This window comes from Mobula birostris, chromosome 21 (assembly GCF_030028105.1).
Source record: "Mobula birostris isolate sMobBir1 chromosome 21, sMobBir1.hap1, whole genome shotgun sequence".
Classification (NCBI taxonomy): Eukaryota; Metazoa; Chordata; class Chondrichthyes; order Myliobatiformes; family Myliobatidae; genus Mobula; species Mobula birostris.
This window is the reverse complement of record NC_092390.1, coordinates 10,299,228-10,318,016: the sequence shown is the minus strand read 5'-3', so window position 1 is coordinate 10,318,016 and position 18,789 is coordinate 10,299,228. Positions and strand designations below refer to the sequence as shown.

Below are 18,789 nucleotides of genomic sequence, written 5' to 3'. Positions count from 1 at the left end.
CTCTCTGTGTAGAAAACTTACATGCAGCTATAGGCAGAATAACGGTCCAGCATGGAGCAGATAGGCTAAAGGACCTGTTGCTGTGTTGCATCACTCTATGATGAGTAAAATGCATTAGTAAACATAGCTCCAAAACTTTGACAGACTTCTGTGGGTGCACAGTGCAGAGAATCCTAACTGGTTGCATCGTGGCCTGGTATGTAAACATTAATAGTCAGGAACAGAAAATTCTACAGAAAGTGATGAATGTAGCCCAGTTTATCACAGGCAAAGCCCTCTCCACCATTGAGAATACCTACAAGGTGCACTGTTGCAGAAAGGCAGCATCCGTCTAGGACCCCGAACGTTGTAGGCCATGCCCTCTACTTCTACTTACTATCAGGTGGGAGGTGCAGAAGCTTAGATGCCACACCACCAACAGTTATTACCCTACAACCATCAGGCTCCTGAACTGGTGTGCACAGCTTCAATCATCACTACTCTCAACTGACCCTATAACCTACAGACTCACTTTCTCTTCTTTCAGTTAGTCCTGACGAAGGGTCTTGGCCCGAAATGTCGACTGTACTTCTTCCTATAGATGCTGCCTGGACTGCTGTGTTCACCAGTGTTTTGTGTGTGTGACTCAGTTTCAAGAACTCTTTACAACTCATGTCCCCAGTATTAATTTTTTTAATGGCACAGTTTCTCTTCTGCTCATTTATGTGCAATTTCTCATAGATTCTACTGTATTTCTTAAACACAAGAGATTCTGCAGATACTGAAAATCTCACGGAACACTCACAAAAAGCTGGAGGAATTCAGCAAGCATTATCTATGGAGTGGGAATAAACAATTGACAATTTGGGCCAAGACTGGAAAGGAAGAGGGCAGAAGCCAGAATAAGAAGGTGGGGGGTGGTGGGGGAGAGAGTAAACTTTTCGTGGATAGCAGTCATTGAAGATCTGCAGCGTCTGCCCGCTGGAGATGTGCAGGAACTGAGAAAGGATGTGGACTTGGCAGGTATAAAACTGCAGATCCTGGAAGTCTGAAGTAAAACTGATTGCAAGAAATGTCTGTAAAGGTGAGGGTGGTGGTGGTGGTGGTGGGGGGGAAGAGTTAACGTTATATTATGATGAATTTTCATCACAACTGTCCAATTCTGTTTTAAAAAATATTAGAAAAACTGGTTATTTAAAATTGTTGAATTCAATGAACCCTTAAGGCTGGGAATTCAATGAATCCCCAGAGCTGCGGGATTTGATTCAGCCGCTATTTCATAATTAGACACTATGCGGCGCTGTTAGTCAAATTTCTTCGCTCATTTCTGGCGGGCGAAAAGAATAGATCTGGTAATAAAATTCTTCCTGCGTTTGATTTCACATTATTTTGTCTATGTGATAAGAAATCAACGCTATCTCACTGTCAAATGCAAAGGGACAAGGAAGCCTCGAATAATCACATACCATTCCTCAAGCATTTCTTTGAGGTGAGTGTTGGAAATGCTGAGATTTTTATCACTATAGTCTAGATTTAAATTTTACAGCTGGATCTCATGGCATTACACAGCCTTTGAAAAATCATAATTACCGCAATATTGACGAACTTAAAATAAGTTCGAAAAACGTTTTAACATCGTAATCACAGTTATATTGAAATATAACTCCGCTTTTGTGTGTCTCTGTTATATTGAAACGCGCATTTTCCTGCAACTTGTTTCCTCACATGTTTAAGTACGCAGATGTATGCACGTATGTAGGATTTATATTTCTATATGTTTATATCCATCCCGCTGAAGGGCTTCGGCCCGAAATATCGACTGTAGATTCCCCTCTATAGGTGCCACCTGTGTTAATTTATATGTGTACAAAGCTGCAGAGAAAGAATTACGCAGACACAAATGGTTCTCGGTCAATTCTCAGAAATCAACCTGGTCCTAAGTCCGCAAAGAAAGTTATATTTTGAAGTTATAACCAAAGATGGTTAAAACACAAGAGATTCTGCATAGGTTGGAAATCCAGAGCGAGCCGCAGACAAGATGACGGAGGAACTCAGCTGATATGGAGAGGAATAAACCCTGAAACATGGAATGCTCATTCCGCTCCACAGATGCTGCCCGACCTGGCGAGTCCTTCCAACACTTAGTGTGTGGTGCTGTCTGTTTAAATATCCACCTGAGATCCTGACCATTCTCATTCTGCTGAGGAAACGGTTTACACTCCATAGATGTGATTAACTCAGTTCTATGATCGTTTTTATTATATTTTAACTGTTCTTTTAAACAGTTTTGACTGTGGTATATTCTGGACGTACGGGTTAATGATGCTCGTGTTGGCTTTGGTTAGTGTGCACCTGGCGTTGCATTACTGGAATACCACTCTCCTGTTTAGTTCGTTTTAACAGCGAAAAAAAATCCAAATCCGCGCTTCATTGCACGCAATATTCACACACACCGTCAAATATGTACACGAGTCAATTATAACAATATCTATTTGCATACATTGATAGTGACTCTGCTTGCCTATAAATATTATATCACAAAAATATATAATTTTATGCATCTCTGAAAGTACTTACTGAAAACAGGCAGCACCAGGCTCAAGGACAGAGTCTATCCGGCAGTTAGAAGACTGTTGAATAGTTCCTTAGTTTAAAATAGGTGGACACATGACCTCACAATCTGCATCGTTATAGTCTTGTACCTTATTGTTCACACGCACCACACTTTATTCCCCATTCTGTTACTGTTTTACCTTGCGTTACCTCAATGAGTTATTGTAACGAATTTATCTTTGTGGACGTTACGCAAGAGAAGGTCTTCACGGTACCTCCGTAAATGTAATGATAGTAAATCGGTTTACTAATTCCTAATAATTATAGATAAATGTTGCAGAAATTTAAATATACTATAAATATTCTTTACTGCGGCGAGTATCAATACCTCTAACGCAGCCTGTCACGCACCAAATGACTTTACTCTTGTGGTTTTAAAAGGAAGCCATGCCTTCTGATTTCTTCCATTGCCAAGTAGTTTAATGACCTTCTTGTTTTTAGTGCATTTATGTGCCGGGAAACTCACGTTTAAAATTCCAAAGTGTGATAATGATAAGTGGAGTGAAGCAGGCCACGGACAGAGTTCCTAAAATATAACCGAAAATTGAGCTGAGTTTTAAATCTGCTCGCTCCTACTCAAACCATTTCAGAGAATAATCTGCCTAGCGCACTCCAGGTTAATCCGCGCGTAATAATTCTAATAATCGGCGATTCCTACAGTCCTAACCTTCGGCATAATGTTCACCAATGTCCACTTCTGTAGACAAACTCCTATTTCAAGCGGGAAGTAAGTACATTAACTCATTGGATATTTTTCTGTCCCGCAACTAAATATATATATTTCTTAAAAGAAATCTTTTCATAAAACGCTCAGCGCGGCACCTTTTCGAATGTGTTAGAGTGATTGTCCTGTAAAACTGGCGGTCTGGTTGCCACAAAAAAAACAAACTGGCCATAAATTAAGATCTGCTCGAGGTGACAGGTCTAGACTGACGGGTAATAAATTGTTTGCAGGAGGTGAGAAGTATGTTAGAGTAGCCCCGAGACCACCCAGCTTCCAGGACTTAGCTCTGGGAGATCCAAAAAATAAACTCCAGGATGGCATTGCGTTGGTTTCAAACTAAAATATCCTCTCCCTTTGCGCCTGTGCCCCGACTTCATTCGAATCAGGACCTGCACAAAGAGATCACAGAAATCAATTATTTAAAAAAAAGATCCACGGATTTCTATACAAATCATTCTTTCCTTTCGAAATTAAAATCAGAGGGGTTGCTGGTGGCAAGATCAGGTTTTGAAAGTTGGAACTATTGAGCTACAAATGGAAATGATAAAAAAATTAATGTATTGTCAATTTGCCTTAGGATGCAACCTCATCCTCCTAATCAATGTTAATTCTTTGACAAGCTTCTATAGATGCACAATGGAGAATATTCTAACGGGTTGCACCAACGTCCAGGAACAGAAAAGTCTACAGAGCATCACAAGCAAGACCTCCCCGCCATTCGGCACACTTACAAGCGGGCGCTGCGTCAAGAAATCAGCTTCCATCATCAGGGGCTCCCACCAGGCAGGTCATGCCCTCTTCTCACTACTACCACTGGACAGGAGGTACAGGAGCCCGAGATCCCACGCCACCAGGTTCAGGAGCAGTTATTACCCTTCAGTCATCGGGCTCCTGAGCCAAAGAGGATCATTTCACTCACCTCCACAGATCACTGAACACTGAACTCATTCCACAATCTATGCACTCACTCACATTCAAGGACTCTACAACTCAGGTTCTCAATATTATTCATTTTTTATTTGCAGAATTTGTCTTCTTTTGCATATTGCTTTCTTGAGAGTATTTATGTATTGTTCATAAATTATGTTGAATTTCTTTATTTTCCTGTAGATGCCTACAAATAAATGAATCTCAAGGTACCATATGGTGACATATATGTACTTTGATAATAATTGTATTATTCTTTCATTTGACTTTGTCTTTCCCCATAATTGCCTTGAAGACCAGAAAGAAGTCTATCTGGGTCTTGAACCAATGGTTCAGTGGTTAACCATCCATGGCTCTTTGGGTTAGAACATCCCCAAATCTCCCAAACGTCTGGGAATGGAAACTCTTATTCACCTCCGAGGTCAACGACTCTTTATTCTGAAACTATGCCCCTTTATCTCCCCTTTCTACCTTGAGGGGAAAGATCCTCACAGAATCCGCCTCTCAAGCTCTTTATTTGGTTTGGTTTATTATTACTGTCACATAGCACATGCAGCCCCCAGTGTTGTGCCAACCCTTTAGCTTACTCCAAGAGCAACTTAATCCATCTCTCATGCATAGACGTCCATTTTTCCTTCATCCAAGTGCCCAGCCAAGAGTCTCTGAAATGTCCCTAATGCGTCCATCTCTACCAGCACCCATCGTACTGTGTTCCATGGAACCGTCACTCTCTGTGTAAAAAAAAACTATCTCTGAGATCCCCTCCCCCCCAACCCCACACTTTCCTCCCAACATCTTAAAGTTATGACCCCTGGCGTTAGCTACTTTTTGCCCTGAGAAAAATCTCTGGCTGTCCACTCAGATGAGTGCACCCAGATACAGTGAAAAGCATTTGTATGCATGCCACCCAGACAGATCATTCTGTATGTAAGCACATTTGGGGAGTAGGAAAGGAAAAGCAAATCCCTTTGGAGCATATACGATTACAGTTACAGAAAACCTACAAGGCAGGTAGATTAATAGATTGATGGAGAGTTCAGAATCAGATTCAGATTTAATATCACTGACATATGTTGAGAAATGTGTTGCTTTGGAGCAGCAATTTACATATATATAATTAAATTTAATAAGTAGTGCAAAAGTAGTGAGGTAGTGTTCATGGAATCATTGTCTATTCAGAATCTGATGGCGGAGGGAAGAAAGCTGTTCCTGAAACATTGAGTGTGTGTCTTCAGGCTGCTCTATCTTCTCCGTAATGGTTGGTAGTAATAAGAAGAGATCATGGTCTAAATGATGGGGGTCGGGGGGGGGGGGGTGGTCCTGAATGATGGATGTTGCCTTTCTGAGACACCTCCCTTTGAAGCTGACATCAATGGTGAGGGGCTAGTGCCCATGATGGAGCTGGCTGAGATTGCAACCCTCTGCAGCTTTTTTCCAATCCTCCATACCAGATGTATTGGAGCCTACAACCAGATGTATTGGAGCCTCCATACCAAATATATTGGAGCCTACATACCAGATGTATTGGAGCCTCCATACCAAATGTATTGGAGCCTACGTACCAGATGTATTGGAGCCTCCATACCAAATGTATTGGAGCCTACGTACCAGATGTATTGGAGCCTCCATACCAAATGTATTGGAGCCTACGTACCAGATGTATTGGAGCCTCCATACCAGATGTATTGGAGCCTCCATACCAGATGTATTGGAGCCTCCATACCAGATGTATTGGAGCCTATATACCAGATGTATTGGAGCCTCCATACCAGATGTTTTGGAGCCTCCACACCAGATGTATTGGAGCCTCCACACCAGATGTATTGGAGCCTACGTAGCAGATGGCGATGCAACCAGTCAGAATGCTCTTCATGGTACATATGTGGAAAATTGCTGTTATACGTTCATATCTATCGTATAAGAGGTCCATTTAGGAATCTTATAATGTCAGTATCGAAGCAATCCTTGAGCCTGATGGTGCGCATCCTTGAGTTTTTGCAACTGCTGCTCTTTGGGAGGGATGAGAAGAGGGAATGATCAAGTTAAGAGGGAAGTGCACACAGGGCCAACTGAAGGACTACATTCACAATGCTGGAATTTCTTGCGTCCTTGGGCGAAGTGTTTTTTTGTACCAAGCTGTGCAGTTGACGTGAGAATTAGTGGAGTCATACACCCAATGGCCATTTTATTAGGTTCCTCCTGTTGCCTTTCTATCAGCTTCAACTAGTCTGGCAGTTCCCCTCTGACCTCTCTCATTAACAAAGCCTTTTCATCCACAGAACTGCTGGTCATTTTTTGTACCATACCCTGTAAACTCTAGAGATTGTTGTGCATGAAAATCACAGGAGATCATCAGTTTCTGAGATAGTCAAACCACTCTTCAGGGACCAACAATCATTCTATGATCAAAGTCACTTGGATTACATTTCTTCCCCATTTTGATATTTGGTCTGAACAATAATTGATCCTCTTGACCATGTCTATGGGCTTTTAGGCATTGAGTTGCTCCCACATGATTGGCTGATTAGATATTTGCATTAACAATCAGGTGTGCATGTCTACAAAATAATGTGGCCACTGAATGTATAGAATGATGAAGCAAGCAGCAAGACATAGATTAGCCAGAAAGTGGTGGCAGATGGACTTTAATTCAGCCAAGTGTGTGGTAATTCACTTTGGGAAGTCAAACGCAGGTAGAATATATAGACCAGGAGTTCTGAAACCTCTTTATGCCATGGACCACTACCAGTAACCAAGGGTTCCACGGACCCTGATTAAGGCTGACAGGACTCTAGCAGCACTGATCTACAGAAAAACCTTGGTGGATGGGGATAGGGTAAGGAAGAAGGCATTTGGTATGGTTGCTTTCATAGACTAAGGCATTGAAGAGTTGGGACATCTCATTGAAGCTGTACAAATCGATTGTTGGACCACACTGGAGTATCATGTACTGTCTGGTTGCCACACTACAGGAAGAGCCAGGTAGCAATAGAGAGAGAGAGGTAAAAAACTCATTAGGACGTTGGTGGAATTGAGGGCTTTACGTATGGAGAGATTATCCAGGATGGTTTTATTTTCTCTGAAGCGTGGTAACTGATGGAGGATTATAAGATTATGAGGGGAATATACATGATAAATAGTCAGAGTCTTATTCTTAAGGCAGAGGAGTCTAGAATTAAAGAGCAGAAGTTTATGGTGAGAGAGGAGAAAAAAAATTTCACGAAGAGGATGATGATAATCTGGAACAAGCTGCCAGAGGAGGTGGTAGAGCCTGGTGTAATTGCAGTCTTTGAAAGTTAGTTTGACTGAAACTTGGATAGAAGTGGTGAGAAGAGAAGGGGGGACAGAGGATTGGCTTGGATGAGATCGGCTGAATGCATCTATTTCTTTGCTGTATGACCCTATGACTATTGAAAAATGCAGTAGAACAGAGGGATCTTGGAATAATGGTGCATAGTTCCCTGATGGTGGAATCTCATATGGATATGGTGGTGAAGAAAGCTTTTGGTATGCTGGCTTTTATAAATCAGAGCATTGATTATGGAAGTTGGGATGTAATGTTGAAATTGCACAGGGCATTGGTGAGGCTAAATTTGGAGTATTGTGTACAGTTTTGGTCACTGAATTATAGGAAAGATGTCAACAAAATAGAGAGACTACAGAGAAGATCTACTAGAATGTTGCCTGGGTTTCATCACCTAAGTTACAGAGAAAGGTTGAACAAGTTGGGTCTTTATTTTTTGAAGCATAGAAGGTTCAGGGGGGACTTGATAGGGGTATTTAAAATTATGAGGGGCATAGATAGAGTTGACGTGGATAGGCTTTTTCCATTGAGAGTGGAGGAGATTCAAACAAGAGGACGTAAGTTGAGAATTAAAGGGCAAAAGTTTAGGGGTAACATGAGGCCAAACTTCTTTACTCAGAGAGTGGTAGCTGTGTGGAACGAGTTTCCAGCAGAAGTGGTTGAGGCAGGTTCGATATTGTCATTTAAAGTTAAATTGGACAGCTATATGGACAGGAAAGGAATGGAGGGTTATGGGCTGAGTGCAGGTTGGTGGGACTAGGTGAGAGTAAGAATTCGGCATAGACTGGAAGGTCTGAGATGGCCTGTTTCCGTGCTGTAATTATTATATGGTTATATGGACTCTTTGATCTCATATGCTTCAATAAGATCACGTTTTATTCTCTGAAGTACCAGGAATATAAACCCAACTTCAACTTTTCATCTACCACAACTCCTTCATTCAAGAAACACTCCTTCTTGGAAAAGTATTCAAATGCGATGGCACTTATTAAAACAATTACTTTATCAAGGATCAACCATCAAGATTCAACTTTATTCACCATATACATTTACATAGAGTCATAGAACACTACAGCTGAGAAGCAGGTCCTTTGGCCCATCTAGTCCATACTTGCTTACTTGAGCCCATCACCCTTTCTGGGGCATATACCTCTGATAACTGTTCACCAGAGTCCTCTGTCCTGGATCAGTCTTTCAAGTTTTCCTAAGCGTAGCCCATCTTAAGTCTTCTTGGCAAAGATCCTTCCTCTCCCAGTGATGGAGCTTGTGTTGGCGTTTCTGTAGCTGATGGTGTTGGTAGTCCTATGCCCAACCCTCCATAGGACTGCTCATGGCGGAGGTCCATCCAGTCCATGCTGCACTTTTAATCTGTCCAGCCCCATTGACCTGCACCCAGACTATAGTCCTCCATACCCCTCCCATCATATACCAATCCAAATTTCTTTCATGTATTAGGAACCTTCTGAGATGTGTTGGTGCGATATGCAACAAAACAAAACATTCAACAATTATAAAGAATGAAGAATTATATATGTAAATAAGTTACTAGTTTAAGTACAAAATAAAATGTGCAAAATACATGTATTTACCAGCATGTTTTTACAATGTAAACAGCATTATAAAAAAGATCACAGGTGATCATCCCACCTTGTCCATGTCGACCGCGATGTTTATCTACACTCATCCCACTTGCCACATCAGGCCCATCTCACCTTTTCTGTCCAAACATCAGTCTAAATGCCTTTCAGCCATTATAGTTGTATCTGCTTCTACCTCCTCCTCTGGCAGCTTGTTCCTCCTAATCACTACCCTTTTAGTGAAAGATTTAAAAAAATTATGAAACATCTAACATTTCCCTGATTTATTGTAAAGACAGATTTTTTCACTTAGACTTTCCTCTGGACTATGTGACTTCCTGAACCAGTTTAATTCCTGTTATCACAGAGGAAACACTCACAGATAATTGATGTACAGAAAAACCCACACAGCAAATATGAATAAAATTTTCTGTCTGGGTGATGCAAGTTGATAGCATATATGCTGGCCTGTAGAGAATCTCCCAGCTGTTCAAAACACTGCAATGATTTCCTTGAATTTACACAAGAAGCAAGCACATCTAGGTTACATGGAACGTAGAACATAGCAGAGTACAGCACAGGAACAGGCCCTTTGGCCCACAATGTTATGCTGAACCAGTTAAAAAGTAAATCAAAACACCCAAACTCTAATCTTTCCTACCTAGACAATGTCCATATCCCTCCACCCCTCCACCTAATGCCTTCTGGTATAAGACATTTCTATCCTGGGAAAGAGATGCACCCTGTCTACTTTATCTGTGCCTCTCATCATTTTATACACTTCTATCAGATCTCCCCTCTGCCGCTCCTAAGAAAATAATCCAATTTTGTCCAGCCTCTTTAGATAGCACATGCTCTCTAAACCAGGCAGCATTGTGGTAAACCTCTTCTGCACTCTCTCCAAAGCCTCAACATTCTTCCTATAGTGGGTCGACCAGATCTGTATGCAATACTCCAGATGTGGCCTAACCAAACTTTTATAAGTTTGCAGCATACTTCTTGACTTTTGACCTCAATGTCTTGACTAATAAAAGAAAGCATTCCATAAGCCTTCTTAACAACCCAGCTGACCTGTGTAGCCACTTTCATGGAGCTATTAACTTGGGCGCCCAGATCTTTCTGCTTAGCAACCGTTTTAATGGTCTTGTCTCCTTGCACTTGCCCTACTGAGGTGCAAAACCTCACGTTTATCTGGGTTAGACCCCAGCTGCTATTTCTCTGCAAATATCTGCCACTGACCTATATTGCTCTGTATTCTTTGCCAGTCTTCTACACTATCCACAACTCCACCAATCTTGTTATCATCCGCAAACTCACTACCCTGCCCATCTATATTTTCATCCAGGTCATTTACCTGCATCACAAACAGCAGAGGCCCTAGCACAGATCCCTGCAGAACTTCACTAATTACAGACGTCCAGCTCGAATTAGTCCCTTCAAGCACCACCCTTTGTCTTCTATGTACAAGGCAGTCCTGAATCCAAACAGCCAATTTGCCGTGGACCCTCATGCATCTTAATCTTTTGAATTAGACTCCCATGAAGGACTTTGCCAAACGCCTTACTAAAATTCATGTCGACAACATTCACTGCCCTACCTTCACCAATCTCTCTTGTCATGTTGTCAAAAAACTCAGTCAAGTTGGTAAGACACAACCTGCCCAGAAAAAAGTCATGCTGGCTCTCCCTAATTAGTCCATGGGTTTCCAAATGCTCAAATATTCTATCCCTAAGAATTTTCTCCAGCAATTTCCCTACAACTGGTGTGAGACTCACCAGTCTGCAGTTCTCAGCATCTTCCCTTGTTCCCTTCTTAAATAAAGGGACAACGTAAGCCACTCACCAGTCCTCCAGGACGTCATCTACGCCTAGAGAGGACACATAGATACTGGTCAAAGCTCCAACAATCTCATCTCTTGCCTTCTTCAATAACCTGGGGTAAATCCCATCAGGCCCTGGGGACCTATCCACTTAATACTCTTTAGGAGGCCCAACACTTCCTCCTCCTTGACTTCTAAACGCCCTAATATATTTATACACTCAGCACTGATCTCCTGGTCTTCAATTTACCTTGGTAAATACTGAAGCAAAGTACTCATTAAGTACCTCCTTCACATGAAATTTGGCAATGTAGCTCTCCCTGAGTAAGCACTGATATGTAGCCTTGACTTTGGTCCAATCCACTGATGATGGATTTGAACTGTTAGCTCAGGAGTGACTAATGTAAAAGATTCCATGTATCAGCCAATGCACATTGTTATGTGGATAGAATCTTTCTCTCCTAGCAGCTGGGAGTGTTGTGTTGGCAGCTTTCTAAAAGCTCTCGTTCAATATTGTGTCAGCACCTCAGGGCCTGCCAACAGACTGAGAGGGAAATAGACCTGTCAGGATGGAATGGTGAAGCAGACTCGATGGACCAAATGGCCTAATTCTGCTCCTATATCTTACTGTTTTATAGTCAAATCTTGGTCATTACCACATTACTTTGAGCTTCATTTTTAAAAGTGAGGAACACAACTCACATGGATTAACAGAACACCCAAAAAGACAAGACTAAAGACTTAAGACTAAGGGCAGGAGTATGGCACAACACTGTTTGACACAGTCTAGATGGCCTGAAGGGCCTGGTTCTGTGCTGTAATGCTCTATTACTCTATGAATTGGATTTAAGAGCTCCTGAGCTTGATCTATCAGTCAGTAAGAACATGGTTGATTTTAACATTGACCTCACCTTTTCCTGCCTGATCTTTATAACTCTTGATTCCTTTGTTAAAGATCCAGCTCCACTCTGAGTAGACTTACACCCAGGGTGGAGGATTCCAAAGATCATAATCCTCTGGTGGAAGGAGTCCCTGCTCTTTGCAATCTTACATGGGAGACCTTCAGCTTGCGATGGCACTCAGTAATTCTAGGTCCACATGGTGTCTACCTCATCAAGCTCTGTCCAAGTCTCATATATTTCAACAACATCACCTCTACTCCTTTTAAACTCTAGAAAGTGTCAGCCGAGCTTACTTGAATTCTCTCTGTAGACAGTTCCTTATCCCAAAAATCAATCCAATAAACCTTCTCTATGTATCCCAGGAAAAAGTAGATGCATAACAAAAAACCTTCAGATTTCTGTGAGCATGCAACAAGCTATTCAGTACTCATTTGAGAGAGATACTCTAATGCTCACATTGGAGATCCTTGGTGAGAAATCTTGTTATTAATACATCTGACAACGACAATTCCCAGACATTATATCTTAGCAGGCTGCTGACCCAGAGACTGTTTTACGTCACTGATTCAGAAGATCGTGAGTTTAGGTCTCAGTGTTCTGATTTTTGAGCATACACTCAGTGCCTACTTTATCTGGTACCTCTAGTATCTAATAATGTAGCCACTCAGTGTATATTCATGATCTTCCACTGCTATAGCCCATCCACTTCAAGGTTTGATGCATTGTGCATTCAAAGATGCTCTTCTGTATACCACTGTTGTAACGCCTGGTTATTTGAGGTACTGTCACCTTCCTATCGGCTTGAACCAGAATGGCCATTCTCCTCTGACTTCTCTCAGCAACAAGGCCTTTTCTTCCACTGGACTGCTGCTCACTGGGTGGTTTTTGTTTATCATATCATTCTTTCTAAACCCTAGAGCAGGGTCCCAACCTGAGGTCCAAGGACCCCTTGCTTAATGCCGTTGGTCCATAGCATAAAAAAGGGCTGGGAATCCCTGCCCTAGAGAATGTTAGGCATGAAAATCCCAGGAGATCAGTAGCTCTGAGATGCTCAGACCACCCTGTCAGGCACCAACAATCAACAGTCAAAGTCACTTAGATCATATTTCTTCCCCATTCTAGTGTTTGATCTGAGCAACAGCTGAACCTCTTGACCATGTCTGCATGCTTTTATACATTGAGTTGCTGCCACGTGATTGGCTGAGTAGATTTTTGCATTATTGAACAGGTGTTCAGGTGTATTGGGCACGTGGCCAAGTGGTTAAGGCGCTCATCTAGTTATCTCAAGGTCTCTAGTTCGAGCCTCAGCTGTGGCAGTGTGTTTGTGTCCTTGAGCAAGGCACTTAATCACACATTGCTCTAGTCTGTGCGAGGAGTGGCGCCCCACACAGACTTCCAATCTGCGCCTTGTAAGGCATGAAAATGCCCGACGCAGGCCTCTCGTGGTCTGGGTCGACATTTCCCCTCCCTCCCCCAGGTACATCTAGTAAAGTAGCCCCTCAGTACAGATCTGGGAGTTTGTCTTGTTGTCACAGCTCCCACTTAAAACTCTCCCTGCTCTCCTGGTTGAATTTCAGACATCATGATCTCAAAATGAAGTGCCTGTCATCCAGAGCTCTGAAAAGGATTCGGCCTCACTGGAAAACAATGAAAGGTAAACTTTAGAATGCTCTACTCAGGAGTTCTGTAGATACTCCACAATACAGAGCACATGTAGACAAAGATAAATTTGAATTGTAGACTTTTAAAGAAGTAGAGATGTAAGGTTAGTAGAGGGAAGTGTTGTTGAGTTGAAAGATCAACCCTGAGCACATTGAGTAATGGACGAAACCACAAATTTTCCTTAACTCAAACAAATTGCCTCTTCACCACCTGACCACTATTTCAAAGACCAAATCCTCGGATGAAAAATGACTCATTTCTCTACATGTTTAGGTATTTCACTATTCATGTGACAGATAAAGATACTCTCCATGCTATGTGTAAATTATTATATCACTTTTTCCATTGTGACAGTGGAAGTGGAAATCGAAAGACAATTAGCTGTGAAGTGCTTTGTGCTGATTTAAGACTATGAAAACTATTAAATATCCATAAATGCTTTATTTTGGAGTATATATCCAACAGCTTGACAACATTGGTTCCAAAGTTGTCAAGTCGAGGAGTGGTAGTGGGGACAAGCTCCCACTATCTAAAAGTGCTCCTCACGGCATGCTCCTCAAATAGCCTCTGACAACCAAGTCCAACTCCTGGCCTTCTCGTGTGGCTTAGCCTCTAAGCCCGGCGGAACTGTTTCTACTGACAGGAGCAGGGGCGAAGATGGGTCCTGGCGCCTTAAATCCAGTGCTTTGGGTAGATGGATCTCATCAGCCTGGGAAGGCAGTCCATCTACGAGAGGAAAAACTCTGATTTCAAGCCTCCGCTGCCTTGCGTCCATACCCACTCGTGGGAAAGGCTTCAGGAGTAAACCCTGAGGACAAATCCGGAGCTGGAATCCCTAAGGTGGTCCGACATTGCCTTCAACCTCGTTCTGGCAACTCCTGCGACAACACTGGTGCCAAGCTGTATCGGCCCTTGCCCTTCCCTTGGACAACATCGGTGTCGTGGAGAGGGGAGACTTGCAGCATGGGCAACTGCCGGTCTTCCATACAAGCTTGCCCAGGCCTGCGCGCTGGAGAGGTCATTCCAGCGTCGCCTCACACAGCAGACGCTGCTCTACCAGCACAGACTGAAGCAAGACTTTCCAGACGCAGATCCATGGTCTCGCAAAACTGACGGATGTCACCACCATATCCAACACTTTCTCCCAATGACTGGAGGAATGCATTACAGCCTCTTCAATCCATCAGAAAGCATTTACAGTGTTTCCCGTTTTTGTTTCAGAAATTAAATTCCATATTGTTTCGTTAATTTTAGATTATGATCCAACTTTCTATACTTGCACTTTCTGCCCAGTGAGTACCTCCAGCTTTTTGTTCATCTCCCTCCCCTTTATTCCTCTTCCTACCAGATTTTATCTTCTACTGCTCTTTGTCGCTTTCCACCTATCACCTTCAGCTTCGTACATCATTCCCACTGTCCCCTCCTTCACCTGTTTATCACCACCGTCCTTCATCTGGATCCACCTATCACCTGCCAGTTTTTGCTCCACTCCTCCCCCAACCATTTTTCATGGCCTAACCTCCTTCTTTTTTTCCGTTCCAGATGAAGGGTCTCAACTCAAAACATTAGCCGTCTATTCACCTCCATAGATGCTGCCTGACCTGGCTGAGTTCCTCCAGCACTTTGTGTGTTACTCTTTCTCTAGACTGATTGTTTGTTCTTTTACATGCCCCATTACTAACCTGCTTTCCTTTCTCTTTCATCTTTTCTGTCATTTAATCTTGCTTACTATCTGCCCTTTCACTGAAGCACAGTGGCTGATGCATCACCTCATGGTGTCATCTGTAGATCTCGTGGCCAGGTGGTTTCCTCTGGGTGCTGCAGTTTCCTCCCACATTCCAAACATGTACGAGTTAGGGTCAGTGAGTTGTGGGCATGCTACGTTGGCACCGGACACTTGTGGGCTGCTCAACGCGTTCCTCACTGATTTGATTCGATACAAACAACACACTTCATATCAAAGTTGCTGGTGAACGCAGCAGGCCAGGCAGCATCTCTAGGAAGAGGTACAGTCGACGTTTCAGGCCAAGACACTTCGTCAGCGCTTCAACTTTTCGACCACACTTTGACTCAGACTTGCTATCACAGCCATATATCCTTTCTTGGAACGTGCCTCCGTCGCCAACTTACTCCAGTTGGCTTTAGGATTCGTTTCCAAGCCTCCCAATTTGGACCTTCTGAGGATCCCAGGTACTCACATTTTATTGACTCTGCCTCTCGCCGCTTCTCCCATCAAGCACTGAAGGCGACTCTCTCCGCCATGAGGAGGTACTTGGTGTCCTTATCCCAGACCCTTCCACACCTTCGGGACACTTTCTTTGCCATCTGTAATGGTCCTACCCGTTATTTCATCCTCTGTCGGATTCACGCCTGCAATCGCCATTTTTTTAACTTTGTCATGTTAGGCAAAGATCGCAAGATCCTACATCTACGGACTCCAGAGCCTACTGACCATGAAACTAGCCGGCATGAACTTCAGATTGCCTCTGCCATTGATCTTGCCAGCTCCAACACCTCAGGGCATATTCAAAACCCGGACTCCAGCAACGACCATGGACACATTCACAGCGATTGCACAACCACCAACTGCGACTCCAGCCTTGAACTCCAGGCCGGGTCTTTATGTGCTGCTGTTGTGACTCCCGTCTCCCCTTCCCCCACCACCACTCCGCAGCCCCGTCTTCCTCAGATCCCACCGTCAACTCCTGGGCCCTCAGAGGCTCCATCTTCCTCTCACCCCAACCCTCCCCTCTCCACTGACACCCCCAGCCTCCCCCCTCCCCCCTCTGATCCCAGCTCTCAAGATTCCAGCCTTGAACTCCAGGCTGGGTCTTTATGTGCTGCTATTGTGACTCCCGTCTCCCCTTCCCCCACCGATACTCTGCAATCCCATCTCCTTCAGATCCCATCATCAGCTCCTGGGTCCTCAGAGGCTCCATTTTCCTCTCACCCCAACCTTCCTCTCTCCACTGACACCCCCAGCCTCCCCCTTCCCCCCTCTGATCCCAGCTCTCATCCATGCCGGGTCTTTACCATCCCCTCCGACCTTCAACTGTCAGAGGCAGAATGCTCTGTCCTCAGTAAGGGCCTCACCTTTGTCCCCCTTCACCCACACCTCAGCGAGTTCCATGTTCGCCACAATGCGGAACTCTTCTTCCGCCGTCTCCGTCTCCGAGCCTACTTCTTTGGCAAGGACTCTTCCACTCCCACTGATGACCCCTTCTCCCGTCTTCAACGCTTCGCTTCTTCATGGACACCCCACTCTGGTCTTCTGCCTGCTCTGGATCTCTTTATCCAGTCGTGACGAAGTGTCTCGGCCTGAAACGTCGACTGTACCTCTTCCTAGAGATGCTGCCTGGCCTGCTGCGTTCACCAGCAACTTTGATGTGTGTTGCTTGAATTTCCAGCATCTGCAGAATTCCTGTTGTTAACACACTTCATAGTTTGTTTAGATGTACATGCGACAAATAAAGGTAATCTTTAATCTTCTTTATCTTTTGACTCCTTCCATTCTCCTTTCCCTTTCTTCGTCCACTTTGAAACTCTCTAACATTTTCCAGAACTGATAAAGGTCATTGCTTTGAAAGATTGCTTCACCCTCCACTTGTGCTATTTGACATGTAAAGTGTTTCTCTTATTTTCTTTCACGGTTTCATATCTCCTGCCTTGCAGTATTTTATACCTGTATACGCTTTCATGAACTTGGCTGTGTTGCCATCACAGTCTGGTACAGCAACTACTCTGCCCCTGTCTGCAAGAAAATGAAGAGAGTTGTGGACACAGCTCAGCATATCATGGAAAACAACCATCTCTCTCTGGACTCTGTCTACACTTCTTGTTGCCTTAGTAAAGCAGCCAACATAATCAAAGGCTTCACCCACACCAGATATTTTCTCTTCTTTCCTCTCCCATTTGGCAGAAGATACAAAATCCTGAAAGCACATACCACCAGGCTACAGGACAGCTACTATTCTATTGTTACAAAACTATTGAACAGATCCCTAAAAAAGATATAGTGCTTTCTCGGTGTATATGACGAGTAAACTCTTCTTGGGCTTCCAGCATATACTGGCCAGACGGGATACCTGGTGGAAACCCGCATCAAGGAGCACAGGAGGTGTATCCACTTGGATTACCTGGAGAAATTGGAGGCAGCAGAACATTGCATTCAAAATAGCCATAGGATTGACTTCGACAGCACAAAACTACTATGCCGCACCAATGACTTTTGGGACCGCCTGGTAAAGGAAGCCATTGAAACTAACTTCGAGGAAAAGAATTTCAACAAAGACAAAGATCTGGCTCTAAGAACTAGAATTCGATTGGAAACAAGGTGGCAGAGTGGAAACCTGATTGGATGAGGACTAACAAATCAGGAGGGACAGACTGCCGTGGTATAAATACCACCAGACTAGACATGCCCAGGCATCATCCCTGATGAAGATAGCGGAGCTTGTCATCGAAATGTCGGTTATAATTAATACCTGCACCTGGCTGGAAGCCCAAGAAGAGTTTATTCGTCAGATCCTGAATAAGAGATGAACTCAACCTCACAATCTACCTCATTACAGCCTTGCACCCTATTTTTACCTGCACTGCACTTTCTCTGTACTGTAACACTTCTTTCAGCATTCTGTTGTTGCCTTTACCTTGTACGATCTCAATGCACAATGCACTGTTGCAATGAATTGATCTGTATGAATGATATGCAAGATAAATCTTTCACTGTATTTCAGTACATGTGACAATAATAAACCCATTTACCAATGTAATTTATGTCTTAAGTACAGAATTGATGGTCCAGTTGAATTGTGATGGAATCTCTGGGAATTAAGGATTTGCCCTTTGGCATGTCTATGGACATGTTTGAGGAATTATCAGCAATAAGGATAATTGGAGATGTGACAAGTTCTTAACCATGGAGTAAGAGTCAAGGATTACCCAACTGGGAAAAGATCGTTGTATTCTCACAGTAACAGTATACTCACCTCTGCATCAAAAGGTCTTGTGTTTAATCTGAGTACAGTATAGTTACTTTAGCAAAGTGCAACATTGAGGAGTTGTCTCACTGTAGGAACTGTCTTCTATCAAATGAAATGTTAGCCCATCTTTGCTTTCTCATCTGGACAAAAAAGATGACAATGCTCCATTTGAGGTAGAGTCGATGAGAGCACCAGGCTAATATTGACTCCAAAGCAACATTGCAAAATTTATGATCCAAAGTTCAAAGTAAATTTATTACCAAGGTATGTATATGTCATCATACACTACCCTGAGATTCA

General features: G+C 43.2%; 1 protein-coding gene across 6 annotated transcripts in view; it reads left to right on the top strand.

Annotated features, from left to right (window-relative positions):
- LOC140185581 (homeobox protein Nkx-3.2-like) overlaps positions 1 to 18,789 on the top strand; it is a 90,855-nt gene that overhangs the window by 20,663 nt on the left and 51,403 nt on the right. For 3 of the 6 annotated variants that reach the window (XR_011882661.1, XR_011882662.1, XR_011882660.1), the window contains exon 3: positions 3,937 to 4,099. The exons of 1 other annotated variant lie outside the window; for it this stretch is intronic. The gene's annotated coding sequence lies outside the window, so the exon portion shown is untranslated. Of the gene's footprint in view, positions 1 to 3,936; positions 4,427 to 18,789 lie in introns of those variants that run through there. 2 more of the 6 variants (XR_011882658.1, XR_011882659.1) reach the window with 1 other exon arrangement.